The sequence below is a fragment of the Triturus cristatus genome, chromosome 5_1 (assembly GCF_964204655.1).
Source record: "Triturus cristatus chromosome 5_1, aTriCri1.1, whole genome shotgun sequence".
NCBI lineage: Eukaryota > Metazoa > Chordata > Amphibia > Caudata > Salamandridae > Triturus > Triturus cristatus.
In genome coordinates, this window is record NC_140587.1 from 820,176,173 (window position 1) to 820,188,820 (window position 12,648).

At 46.5% G+C, this 12,648-nt stretch overlaps 1 long non-coding RNA gene across 1 annotated transcript in view; it reads right to left on the bottom strand.

Annotated features, from left to right (window-relative positions):
• The window catches only part of LOC146831522 (uncharacterized), a 31,376-nt gene that overhangs the window by 8,485 nt on the left and 10,243 nt on the right, over positions 1–12,648 (bottom strand). The window contains exon 2 of the long non-coding RNA XR_014961307.1: positions 2,714–2,799. This is a non-coding gene — a long non-coding RNA (uncharacterized LOC146831522). The remainder of the gene's footprint in view (positions 1–2,713; positions 2,800–12,648) is intronic.

Here is a 12,648-nt window from a genome sequence, read left to right on the forward strand (position 1 = left end):
TTCCAATATATCTTTGGATCATTGTTGTTCTTTAACTTTTTTCTAATTTTTTCCAACTTTATTGTTCCTGACATTCCTTCCAACCAACATCCGATATCTTCAAGCTGCGTTCACATACAGTCACCTCACTAATCTCCCGTTATTAGTTAACACACTCGTTTTTCCTTCGATTCATTTTTTCACCTGTTATCTATTCTTCACACTCGTGATTTGATACTGTTACAACAACAAGCCCATTTCCCTTCTCAAATGGCCGCTACACTTTGAGTCCTCTTTTTCTGTTAACTATTTACCTTCCTATTTAACATGGCTATCCACACAACTAACGGCCTTCCGGACCGGCATATTTTCGCTATGCCCGTTTAATCAACGAACCGAGGTAACTTCCCCAACTAATCACCCTGTCTGACTTTGGTGTTTGATTTCGTTTCACTTATTATTGCTATTATCGCGCCTTATCACGGCGCACTCTCTACATGCGTCGAACCGATTTTAGTGAAATATACGGCACAATTCCACTCGTTTGGTGTTTTTTCTATCAAGTTTCTCTAATTCCCACTCGTGCACTGTTTTTGAGTTACCATTACCACGCCTCACTTCGTCGCACCATTCACACTAGCGAATGTCAGCACAGCCACTTTTCTGGATATTGACAACATCCTTGGTGATTCCTCACAATTGCTTGTTTTCACACACTGTATACTCTTTCAGTTTTGATATTTTGGATGGAATATGTCACACACCCAGTTGTATGGTTTAAACATTACGATTCTTTTTTGTGCATATCGTTTGTTAAATCATGTAATCTCCTATGGGGCTAAGCCACATTATCTCCTGTTTTTGTCATAGGATTCCTCCTGATGAAGGGTTCCCACCCGAAATGCATAGAGGATATCCGTTGGTACCGTTGTGATACAACATATGAAGTCTGTAACATGGCAAATATATTTTCATCATGAATAAATGAACTCTGATTCAATTTTCGTTTGAGAAGACTGGTAACTTCGTTACCCTACAGCGCTGTGCGCATAGAGGGACACCACCCCGGATGGGGCAGTGCAACTAACGTTGCCATAACCATGGCATTCCCAATATAACTTCATATTGTGGAGCCTCAATAATATTCAGAGTTATATTTTCTATGTGGTCTTGTTGATCCCCTTTCAGGATCAACAATAAGTTCTCTGTCTGTTCAGTGATGGGTCCTGACTTGATGGGTTTGCCTTCCACGGCCAATACTTGTTCCGGTATTTTTCTAAGGATACGTCTTAATTCCAAACGTTCCACTAAGCCCTGATTGATAAAGTTCCCTGTGGCCCCTGAATCGATCATCACCCATACTTGGTGAACCTGTTGCCGTACTATAAGCGTCATGGAAAGCACAATATGCGATTCTGTGTCTTGGGCTTCCAAAACTGCCAACGAGGGCAGCTGCAAATCCCGTTTCTGTTATGCCACCACTTCTCCTCCCTCCTTGGAGGTACCGTCAGCAACGTTAGCCTGTAATGTGGTGATTGCCACTTTCTTGTTTGACCGAAAAGGTCCGGACCCCTTGGGTTTATGAGGGCATTCCCGAACTAAATGGCCTTTTTTCCGCAGTACATGCAGAGACCCTGAACTCTACGGCTCTCCCTCTCTGCTTTGGTTAGAGGTGACCTAATAGCTCCCACATCCATGGGTTCTGGTCCTGATTCAGAAGAAGTTAACAGTGGTCGATTTCCCTTCTCTACAGGGGCATATGACTTGTCTCCTCTTCTGCGCTCCCCTCCCCTTTCAGCTAACCAGTGATCCAGGCGTAAGGTAAGGTACACCAAGTCAGTACAAGTAGTGGGTTGGGGGTCTATCTGGGCTAACACGTCCTTCATGTCATCCCGCAATCCTTGATAGTAGAGTGACATGCGCTTCTCCTCAGGCCATGCGGTTTCAGCTACCAACCGATTAAACTTCATCAAATACGTAATCAGATCCTGCCTTCCTTGTTTCAACTCTAACAGTTCTCTGTCTGTGCTGAACGTGGTAGCGCATCTGTCAAACACCCTTTCAAATTCCCTAAGAAAAGCATTCCAATCTGATAGCATTGAATACTCATGTTTCACCAGAGGGACAGCCCAATTGGCCGCGTCACCCGTCAAGTATGAAATGGCAAACGCCACCCTTGAGTGGTTGTTGGGGAAAGAAGCAGGTTTGCACAAAAAGTGCAACATGATCTGTGTTAAGAAGGTTTGGATCTTTAAAGGATCCCCTGTATATCTTTCGGGGCCGGCCAAAGGTATAGGTGGAGGGATGTGAACTTGTATCTGTGAGGGGAAGCATCGAACAGATTCCTGGCTTTTCTATCGCTCCTTTCTCTAAGGGCTGCTGTTTCTGCTCTAGATGCTACCAATTCCTGCTGAACAGCAACTAATGCCTGCATAACCTCGTCCAGAGAAGCCATCCCTGTGAATTGCCCGGACTGGGAGGAGTAATAATCGTGGGTACGTAATTCTGTTGCGTCCACAGGAAATCCTCAGAATCTGGGCGATGCTCAAAGGGGTCCACCTCTCGACACCCTCAACTCTAACATATGTCGTACAGAGTATTGAGGTGATCAAGTGAGGGAAAGGAATTAGGGTAGGAACAGCGGGGAAAGGGATACTTGAAAATATAAAACACAATGGTTAATACATACAACTCTCTAGCTACTCTCATATGATCTCACTAAGCGGTCTAATACCTGCAACCAAGCTCCACCGGCAGCTGTGTTCCACTATCCAGCTCACTACTCAGTGATGATTCTTCTCACACTGGATGCGGAGATACCTAAAACAAAGAACACACTTGTTAATACCTTACACAGCTCCCCCTTCCTCTCATTCATTAAGCCAACTCCCCTAATCATACATACCCTTGTGGTTGTCTTTCCCTTTAATAAGAAACCCAGAGGCAAAGAAAAGAACAAGAAGGAAGAGACTCCAGGCTATGCGGTAGGTAGTGCAGAGCTCGTAGCTCGAGTTTTGCTCCTTGATAACAGATGCGTCCTTCAGCACAAGAATTACAAAGGACAGGCTTTTCTATTAGTCAATGTTTCTTTTCTCCAGTCCATAAATGAAATGAAAGATCACTTATATATCCCATAGAAATCACAAATGTTCCAAGTGAAGCATAACGGAAGCAAAACAGAAATAAAGCACACCGGTGTTTTGCTTTCAAACACCGGAAAAAAACAAATCCAAGGGTTGCTGTAGAAATTAGAGAGCCCACCACAGTACCTTCCTGAGCATGAACGCTCAGTAAAACGAGTAGTGTCCGGTGCTGGGTTCCCCGCAATCAAGCAGCTGCACGGGCCCGTGCAGTGTCAGGACTCCAACAGCCGTTGTAGCCGAGGGCGCGGAGACAAAAAGAGCAAGGCACCGACGCGTCTTCCAAGACGAGAACGCCTCTCCCAGAGCCCGGTGCCGAAGACTCTCTCTCCTGACTCCGGTGCGAAATTCACCGCGAGTCAACCTCCAAACAACGAATGAACCGCTCTGCAGCCAGCAGACGGCTGGGGAAAATATGAAACCTGAAGGGTTTGTTCTTCCAACCAACACGGAAGAACTCTGGATCCTGGGGCCGCGAGGAAACTCCGTTCCTCACCGTAGGAAATTACGCACGTCGGCTGACATGCAATTACGCCTGAAATAATGGGAGCCCCCTCCTCCTCAGGTATTCTGGGAACAGTAGTTTAGGGCACATCGTCACGAAAGAGGATACTGCAGGCGCCATAGTCAGACCCTGACAAAAATAAGGTGTAAAATGCAAAAACAGCAAGGTGATGGACGGTATGCTTGAATTCATCTCAGTCACTGGCAAACCTTGAGCCGCATCTCAATCCATTGTTTATCGTCCACTATACCACCTCAGTTTGGGCCTAGCCATATGCAAATCAGTCTTGACCCTGCTCCTCATAGGAATAGTCTAGCCAGTACTCCAAGGCCAGGTCCTCCCTCAACTGGAACACAAGCAACCAGGACAGGTTTTGCCTTTACCAGAGATCTTCAGCAAGGTATAGCGTGGTTCCAGAAGTACAGTGAGCCTGAAACCCACATCTGGGCATACTCAGCACACATAGCACGTCAAATGAAAAATAACAAGGGGATGGATGGAATGCCTGAATTAATCTTAGCCACTGGCCCTCACTTGGGAAGCATCCTAATCCACCATGCCACCTCAATCTTTTACCTGTTCCTCATGGGAACAGGGCAGCCCAAACTGCCAGACCAGGTCCTTTCTGATCTGGAATACAAGCAACTCAGGACCTGTTTCATCCTTATTAGGGCTCTACATCCAAGAATAGGTTGGTACCAGTGGAACAGTGAGGCCAGGGCCCATGTCTGGGAATATCCGGTTCACTTAGGGCATCAAATGCAAAAATAACAAGGTGCTGGATGAAATGCTTGCAATAACTGGCAATCACTTGGACTGCATCCCAATCCATTGTTTGCATCCCAATCCATCGTTTTTCACCCACCATGACACCCCAGTTTGGACCCAGCCATATGCAAACCATTCTTGACCCCGCTCCTCATGGGAACAGTCCAGCCCAAACTGCCAGTCCTGGTCCTCACTAAAGCAGAACACAAGCAACCCAGGACCGGTTTTGCCCTTGTTAGGGCTCTTTAGCCTGGTATAGCTTGGTTCTAGTGGCACAGGATACCTGGGACACACGTCTCGGCATACCCAGCACACTTAAGGCATTAAATGCAAAAACAACAAGGTGATAGATGGAATGCTTGAATTCATTTAAGCCTCTGGCATTAGCTATGGGCCACATCCCAATCGATTGTTTTTTGTCCAACATGCCCTCTCAGTTTGGACCCAGCCATATGCAAATCAATCTTGACCCTGCTCCTCATGGGGGCAATTCAACCTGAAATTGTGAGGCCATGTCCTCTCTGAACCAAAATAGAGCAACCTAGGACTAGGTTCGCCTTTGTTAGGGCTCATCAGCTAGGTATAGCTTATTTCCTGTGGCACAGTGAGCCAGGGACCCACAACTGGGCATATCTGACACACTGAGGGCATCAAATGCAAAAACAACAAGGTGATCCATGGAATGTTTTAATTAATCTCAGCCACTGGCAATCGCTCTGGCCGCATCCCAATCCATTGCTTTTCACCCACGATGCCACCTCAGTTTGGACCTAGCCATATGCAAATCAGGTTTGATCCTGCTCCTCATGGGAACAATCCAGCCTGAAATGCTAACCAGTTCCTACCTGAACCAGAACACAAGTAACCCAGGACCGTTTTTGCCCTTATTAGGGCACTTCAGTCAGGTATAGCTTGGTTCCAGTGGCTTAATATAGTGCATAATGAAGGTTTAATCCAGGGGGAAACATAGTTCCAAAGCCGGGATTGGTTCCCTGTAGAAGATACATTGCACATCATTCCAGAGCATTGAAGCCCCAACAGTTTGTAAGTGGACGGTCACTATGGGCAAAACTTGCATACTTGGGAAACTGATATATGAAGCAAGGGGATGTCACACAAAAATGACAAAATTTGGAGAGCTTGGAATATAGAGAGATCACGACTGTATGAGAAACAAAAATCAGAGTCTATTCAGTTATATTTACTGTTGGCATTGCAGCTATTGTGATGCCAATTAGTCTGAGAAAGTACATGATTCCTGTCCAATCAAATCCTGTACTCCTGGCAACCAACATGTGGGTGGGTCCAAAGCCCCTCTCTAGTGATTCTCACATAATTTTCTAGCTACAGCTGCGCTGTTGAGCCAAACTATAATGACAAAATAATGAAGTAATACAATCACAAAATGATGCAGAATTCTGCATTATGATGCAGAATTTGCCTTTTCTCAGTGCATTATTTAGTCAACCCTAGTCCTGGCCTATGGCTTAATTCCAGGTGCCCTGAATATGATATACCTTCAATACATCTCTGAGTTTACAACTCCATAAAGCTTGATGAAACTCTGAGTCTTCATAGTACTAAAGGGCAATTATTATCTTTGAAATGTCAAAAGTATTCAGAGCTATTATGCTTTTCTCACTACAAGCAACTACCTCATGTGTTGTTAGGACGTGTTCTGTGTTTCAAATTATGCTCAAAGTAACAAGTTCATAAACTGGAATATAATAAACCCACATTAGGATTATAAAGTTCACTTGGCAATCACTTTCCCAACCTATTTCAATACTTTAATACAATACACTTATCAAAAATAAAGCCTGCATGGGATGAAGGCCCTTTCCCCTCCTCACCTGGAATAACAAGGAGTGCAAAAATACAAGTTCAAAATTCTTAAAGGACAGCTCTTGATTCAGTCTAAATCGTCGAACATGACTGTCTTTCTTGACTACTTCTCCGCTATCCATTAAATAGCTAAATCAAATAGTCTGGTACCCTAAAGTTCTGAATAGTGGTGGAACACTCTATCATATTCATCACCTACATCAAACAGTATCAAAAGACTTAGGGCCTGATTAAGAGTTTAGGTGTTATTTATCACACATGATAAATAACAATGTCACAGAGTACGTTATTTATCCTGTGCGATCAAGAACACCTATTTTGAGTTTGTGGGGGAATAATATGTGGATTTTGGTGTTTAATGCAACAAAATATGCATGATATGGTAAATACTGTACAATTTTTCCTGTTAAATTTCAGAAGGTTTAACTTGCTGAAATTTAACAAAGGTTGAGTTATTTAACGCATCTGATAATTATCGGATGTGTCAAATAAAATCAAATTCGTAACTTTGACCGTGCTTAAACAGGGCTTTACGCACGTGCGTAAACAGGGCTTTACGCACGGGTCGGAATTAACCAACCCACTCGTAATCAGGCCCTTAGGGCCTCATCTAGGGCCATATGTAGGTAGCATACAAGTTACCACTTCTTAAATACCGAACTTTACCGATTCGGTATTTAAGAAGTGGTAACTCGTATGTAGGTAATCATTCGGTAAATATTACCGAATCGGAGAAATTCGGTAATTGCCGAATCGGTATTAACCGATTCGGCAATGAGGCCTACTTTCCCATTGATTGAATCAATGGGAAGGCATGCCTCATTACCGAATCGGTAAATGCCGATTCGGTAATGGGGGGAGCACATTCAAGGGTGGCAGGGTGTCACATTGACACCCTGTTGCACCCCTGATTCCTGCATGTGTACACATGTGGCGCACATACATGCCCTAAGGGCATGTATGTCTGCCACATGGCACTGTTAGTCCAGCAAAATATTGCTTTTTGCAATGAATTCGGTATTTAGCACCAACATATATTTGGTGCTAAATACCGAATTATTTTCCCTACACATCACTCATTTGAGTGTCACCTACATCTCATTTCAGGATTCGGTATTTACCGAATCGGTAAAATTACCGAATCGGTAATTTTACCGATTCTGTAAATTACCGAATCCTGAAATGTTCCCCCTACATAGCAAAAGCCTAAATACCGGTCGGTAACGGTATATTTACCGAAAAACGGATGTTACCGACCGGTATTGGGCTACCTACATATGTCCCTTAGAGTCTGGTGGGTGAGATACGCCATCATAACGTTGCGGATATCCCATCCTCAGATTTACAAGTTCAATAGGCTATGATGCACTTGTAATACGGCAGACAGGACATCTGCCACGTTTGTGATGGACTATCCCATCTGCAAAACTCAAAATAATTCCCTAAGCAGCTAACTCCGCCTTTTGCCCAATTTGGTCCCACCAAGCATTTTTTTAACAAACACACTCCAAAACTTGTCTGAAAAGTACTTAAGCGGCAGTTAATCTGTTTGCAAAATACTATGGTGATGCGGCGTCTTGTGAGAGCATTCCAGAATTAAATCTTTACCTTTCTCTCTCCTAATAAACCCACGAGCCTCTTTTTTGCATGCATATTTCCACTGAACATCCTGAAGACTTGGTTAATGTTTTACTGTTGCAGATCCAAGGAAATTGTTGCTTTTCTCAGTCCTTCAAGTTCTCACACCATATACCCTGAACCAATTTTATAAAGATTTAAGGCCTCATTCTCAAAGACAGTCATAAATGTACACCATTGGTCTGCTACCTCTTTTAAGTGCAGATTTAAGGCTAGATTTCACCAACCACTCCAGGTTACACCCAGAACCAAGAGCCAGGTGCAGCTTTCCAGAAATAAACCCGGGGAAGTTTTATTAATTGCATTTTCAATGCCCAAAATATTCAAAAAATATATTTTTGCATTAGGAAAGAAAAGCAAAGAATTTTTAAAACGCACTTGTAACTTTCTTTTTTAACTTTTCCTACTCCTACACTTCCACCAGTTTTGGTGGGTATTCCATTTCCCCTCTAGTAAAGTATATAGTCCTCTTTTTCAGAAACGTAAATGACTGAACATTTCCATAGTAGGCGCACAACGTGACATTCCCTCCTCCCCCACTTCCATCATCTTTCCTCCCCGCTGTGCCCACGAACTCTCACAGTCAGGGTATGTTGTCCAAGGCGTAGCCTTTTTATTCACATCAAACCATGCAATTCACCACAAACCAAAACGAGAGTAAACATATCCTACTTGGATATATAAAAATATACACAGCATCACGCTTCAGAAGCATCAAAATGTCAAAGGCAGTGAGGAAATTAGGGACGACATTACACTTGAACTTGAACTTGGCCGTACACTTGAACTTGGCCATGTAGGCCCACCAAACACCCCCTCTGCTGCGCACATTGTGCCAGCAGGCCCCAACACACCACAGTAAACAGTTGCACGACTTGAAATCCAGGGCACCACATAGCGCACCGGCCCACGGGGTACCTGAACACAGGCAGCCTCCCCAAGATTCTACTCAGTCCATACGTTGCGGGTTAGGGCAGTAGAGTCCAGGACCACCAGCAGGTCAGTCCCTCCTACCCACCTACCCTCTGCACACATTGATCCTACCCCCTCCTGGGGTCCATCCAGTCGCTGAACCTCCATTGCTGTGTATCCCCCTTTGTTGTTGTAAGTGCTCCGCCACAGCGTGAGAAACTCCTTGGCGCACTCGCCCTTCCCCCCCTGGCGCTGACTGTGCTGCTCGATAGCCCCCAGTATAGTCTGGATAAAGATCTCCTGCCCTTTTGCCGAGAGATACATCCCATCCTGATGGAACAGCTCCTTTTTTCCTAGCTGGTGCAAGTTATGCCGAATAGCGCCCATAGTGGAACCCGCTAATATTCGTTTGATGGAATGGGTCAGCTTCTTTACCGATTCGTTCATTGCCTTCATTGGGGCCCCACCAGCCCATACCGCCCCCGGTATTACTTCCGACCATAATATGAACATTGTCGGTAAGTATTGTCTGATCCTAGACATGGTTGCGAACAAAGCGTCCCTCACCCCTCGCCTGCCTAGCGGCACCATATCATTCCCGCCAGCGTGAATGACTAAAATGACCGGACGGGGAACTGCTTTTGATTCTATTGCTTGTTCAAGCTTCCCACACAGATCCTGCAGTCTTAGACGCCCCCACCCCAATCCAGTGGTGTGCGAACCCAGCGACCCCCTGTGCTTCTTCCATCCTGGACCCACGGAATTGCTGCTCCACTCTGCGAATAAAGGAATGCCCACACCCACATATGTGTACTGGGCTGCGCACATCAACTGAAAGACAGAGAGAATTGCTGTTATGACCATGACTGGGGGGAGGGGCCCTGGGCCTCGTTCCTCCCTTTACACCAGACTTGGTCTCATGTACCGCTCAAAACATGGTGACCGCCAGTGGCCAACCCTTTTGATTGCCTCTGCTGGCAGGCCCATTGCCGCTACTCTGGTGGCTGCCCCTATGCGAAATGACTGGGAGCTAAACTGTGCTGAATCCTCACCCAAATAAGCCAACGCCCACCTACACACCTGGGTGAACTGCTATCATGTGAGCGGTGACCCATCCTTGTGAACTAGAAGTTTAGTTGAGGCCACCACGGGTCGTCCCCTGAAGTAATCCCTTGCCAATGCCACTGGACAGTACGCAGTGTTGTGCGCTGCATATATTTGCACCCATGCGCCCCTCCCTAGCGGGTCTGTTTTTGACCTCCTGTGATGGATCGCCCCAACTTCCAGGCATACTTCCACCACGCCCATCCCCCCTTCACACTTCTTCTAGGATGCTACCAACTCTGAGATTTGCGGGCCCCAAAAAAGGCCAGCACGTATGCGAACCTGAATAGCTCTACCTCATACTGGGACAGGCACACATGGTATAAGACACCCAACAGTCTCCCCAGCCTCTCCATGTTTATAGGTCACCTGTTTTCCTGTACGCCTAGTACCATGCGTTCCCAACCTCTGAAGGCATTCTGTACCCTAAAGTCCTTGGTGGGATCCCTGACCCCTTTTAACCCGGCAAAGAAGGCAATGGCGGACAGTTGTAGCCTCACTAGCAGCAACAATTTTCCCTCGTCCCTCTGCCCTACCAGGAAACCCAGAACTCCTTTGGGGGTGAACCTTTTTGCTTCATTGCCTGAACTGAACGTTGCGTCATACACCCCCCATGCCTTCTCGTACATACGTTTTGTCATGGGTGACAGCGCTGCTGCAATTAGGTCTGTCGCAATGGGGCACCAAGCCTCCACAACTCCTCTGGGAACTTCTCCATCACTTTGTCCGCTTGCGGCCATCGTGCCCTGAACTGCCAACTTAGATCGAGATAAAGCATCAGCCACTGCATTATCCACACCAGGTACATGCTTGGCAGAAAAATGCCCGTTCTGCAAGAGACAGAAGCGAATCAGAGTCTTGAGAAACGGCCGCTCCCAAAGGCATTTCACGCTTTGATTATTAATTGCCCTGACCGCTGACATGCTGTCAGACCAAAAAATTATCCTGGTATTTGCTATTGATGCCCCCTCAATGTGTAAGGCGACAATGATGGGAAACAATTCCAGAAAGGTAACGTTGCGTGTGATCCCAGAGGCAAACCATTCCCCTGGCCAACACTGCATGCACCATCTGGAACCCAAGACTGGCCCAAACCCAATGCTGCCCGCTGCATCTGTGTAGAGGGCTATCTCCTTGCTGCTCTGTGCCGGTTTCTGCCACAATAGTGTTCCACTAAAATTATTTAGGAAACCCTTCCACATCTCCAAGTCCTCTCTGACCTCTGCAGACAATCTTGTGTGGTGGTGCTTTGCCCTTAGGCTGGTCATTGCTCGCGCTATGTTCTCTGAAAAGACTCTCCCCATGGGAATCACTCTTAAGGTAAAGTTCAATTGCCCTACCAATACCTGCAGCTGATACAGCGTAACCTTCCTGGCCGATAAACAGGTTTTAACCGCATCCCTGAACGACCTCACCTTCTCCTGTGGCAACTTACACTCCCCTACCACCGAGACTATCTCAATCCCCAGGAAGCACAAACATGTTGTGGGGCCCTTGGTTTTCTCCTCTGCTAATGGAACCCCCAAGGCCTGTGCCAACATCCGGAAGCCCTGCAAGGCCCTCCCGCATGCCCGGGCATCCAGGGGACCCATGAACAAGAAGTCGTCTAGGTAATGCACCACATCGTCCGATGCCACTAAATCCCTCACTGTCCATTCAAGGAATCTGAAAGTCTCAAACACTGAACACGGAATGAACACCCCATGGGCATGCACAAGTCATGGAAGTAATGATCCTCAAAAGGGAAACCTAGCAAGTAAGTATCTTCTGGGTGGACGGGTAAAAGGCGGAAGGCCACCTCCATGTCTTACTTGGCCTTTATGTGCCCCCTGCCCAATTTCTGCAGTTTTGCAATGGCTTCGTCAAAGGTGGTGTATCGCACTGTGCGTAGCGTCTGGTCCAACCCATCATTTACTGATAACCCAGCGGTGTAAGAGAGGTTGTGAATTAAACGGAATTTGCCTGTCTCTTTCTTTGGGACCAGCCCAAGAGGTGAACAAACCAATGATGTGCACGGTGGAGAACTAAAGGGGCCCGCCACCCACCCCGCCCGCACCTCCTTCATAATCTTGTTCCAGACCAGCTCATGCTGTTGCAGAACTGACAATTGATTCTTGGGTGGGACTGATGTAGGGGGTGCGTAGGAGGGAATGCGGAACCCGTCCCTGAAATCATAGTACAGCATGTACGCGTCCTTGCTATTGTTATATTTGCTGAGGAGATGCGTGAAAACGTGCATACAAATTGGGGAAGGGAGCTTCACAGTATTAATGGGACATGTACCCAAACAATTGTGGGGCTATCGATGGTGATTTCTCAGTCAAAATCGACGCATAAATGGAAAACCCCGTCACCCAGTTCCTCAAGGACCACTTCACCCACACCGTTTTCGGCTTTAAGTCGCTCTCTTTTCCTGTTCTGGGCCTACTTGGGACTACCTCTGCATTGATCAAGTCAAAAATGTTCACAAATTCCCCCTTGTGAATCCTCTCACGCATCTACGTCGGTACGTGCCATGTAATTGCTGAAGAAGGGGCCAGCACCAAGGAGGAAGACCCAAATATCAATGGGGTCACTATGGGAGGAGAGTGCCCCACAGTCGCACCCACTGTCGCCACTGTGGAAGCAGGCTGCGCTACCCCCAACCCCACAGTCGCTGGCATCCCCCCAGACTGTGTCCACACTTGCGCCACCACTCCACCTTGTGTTCCTGTCGCCAAAACTGTTCCGGGTGGCAGTGGCATTGGGCCCCCTTCA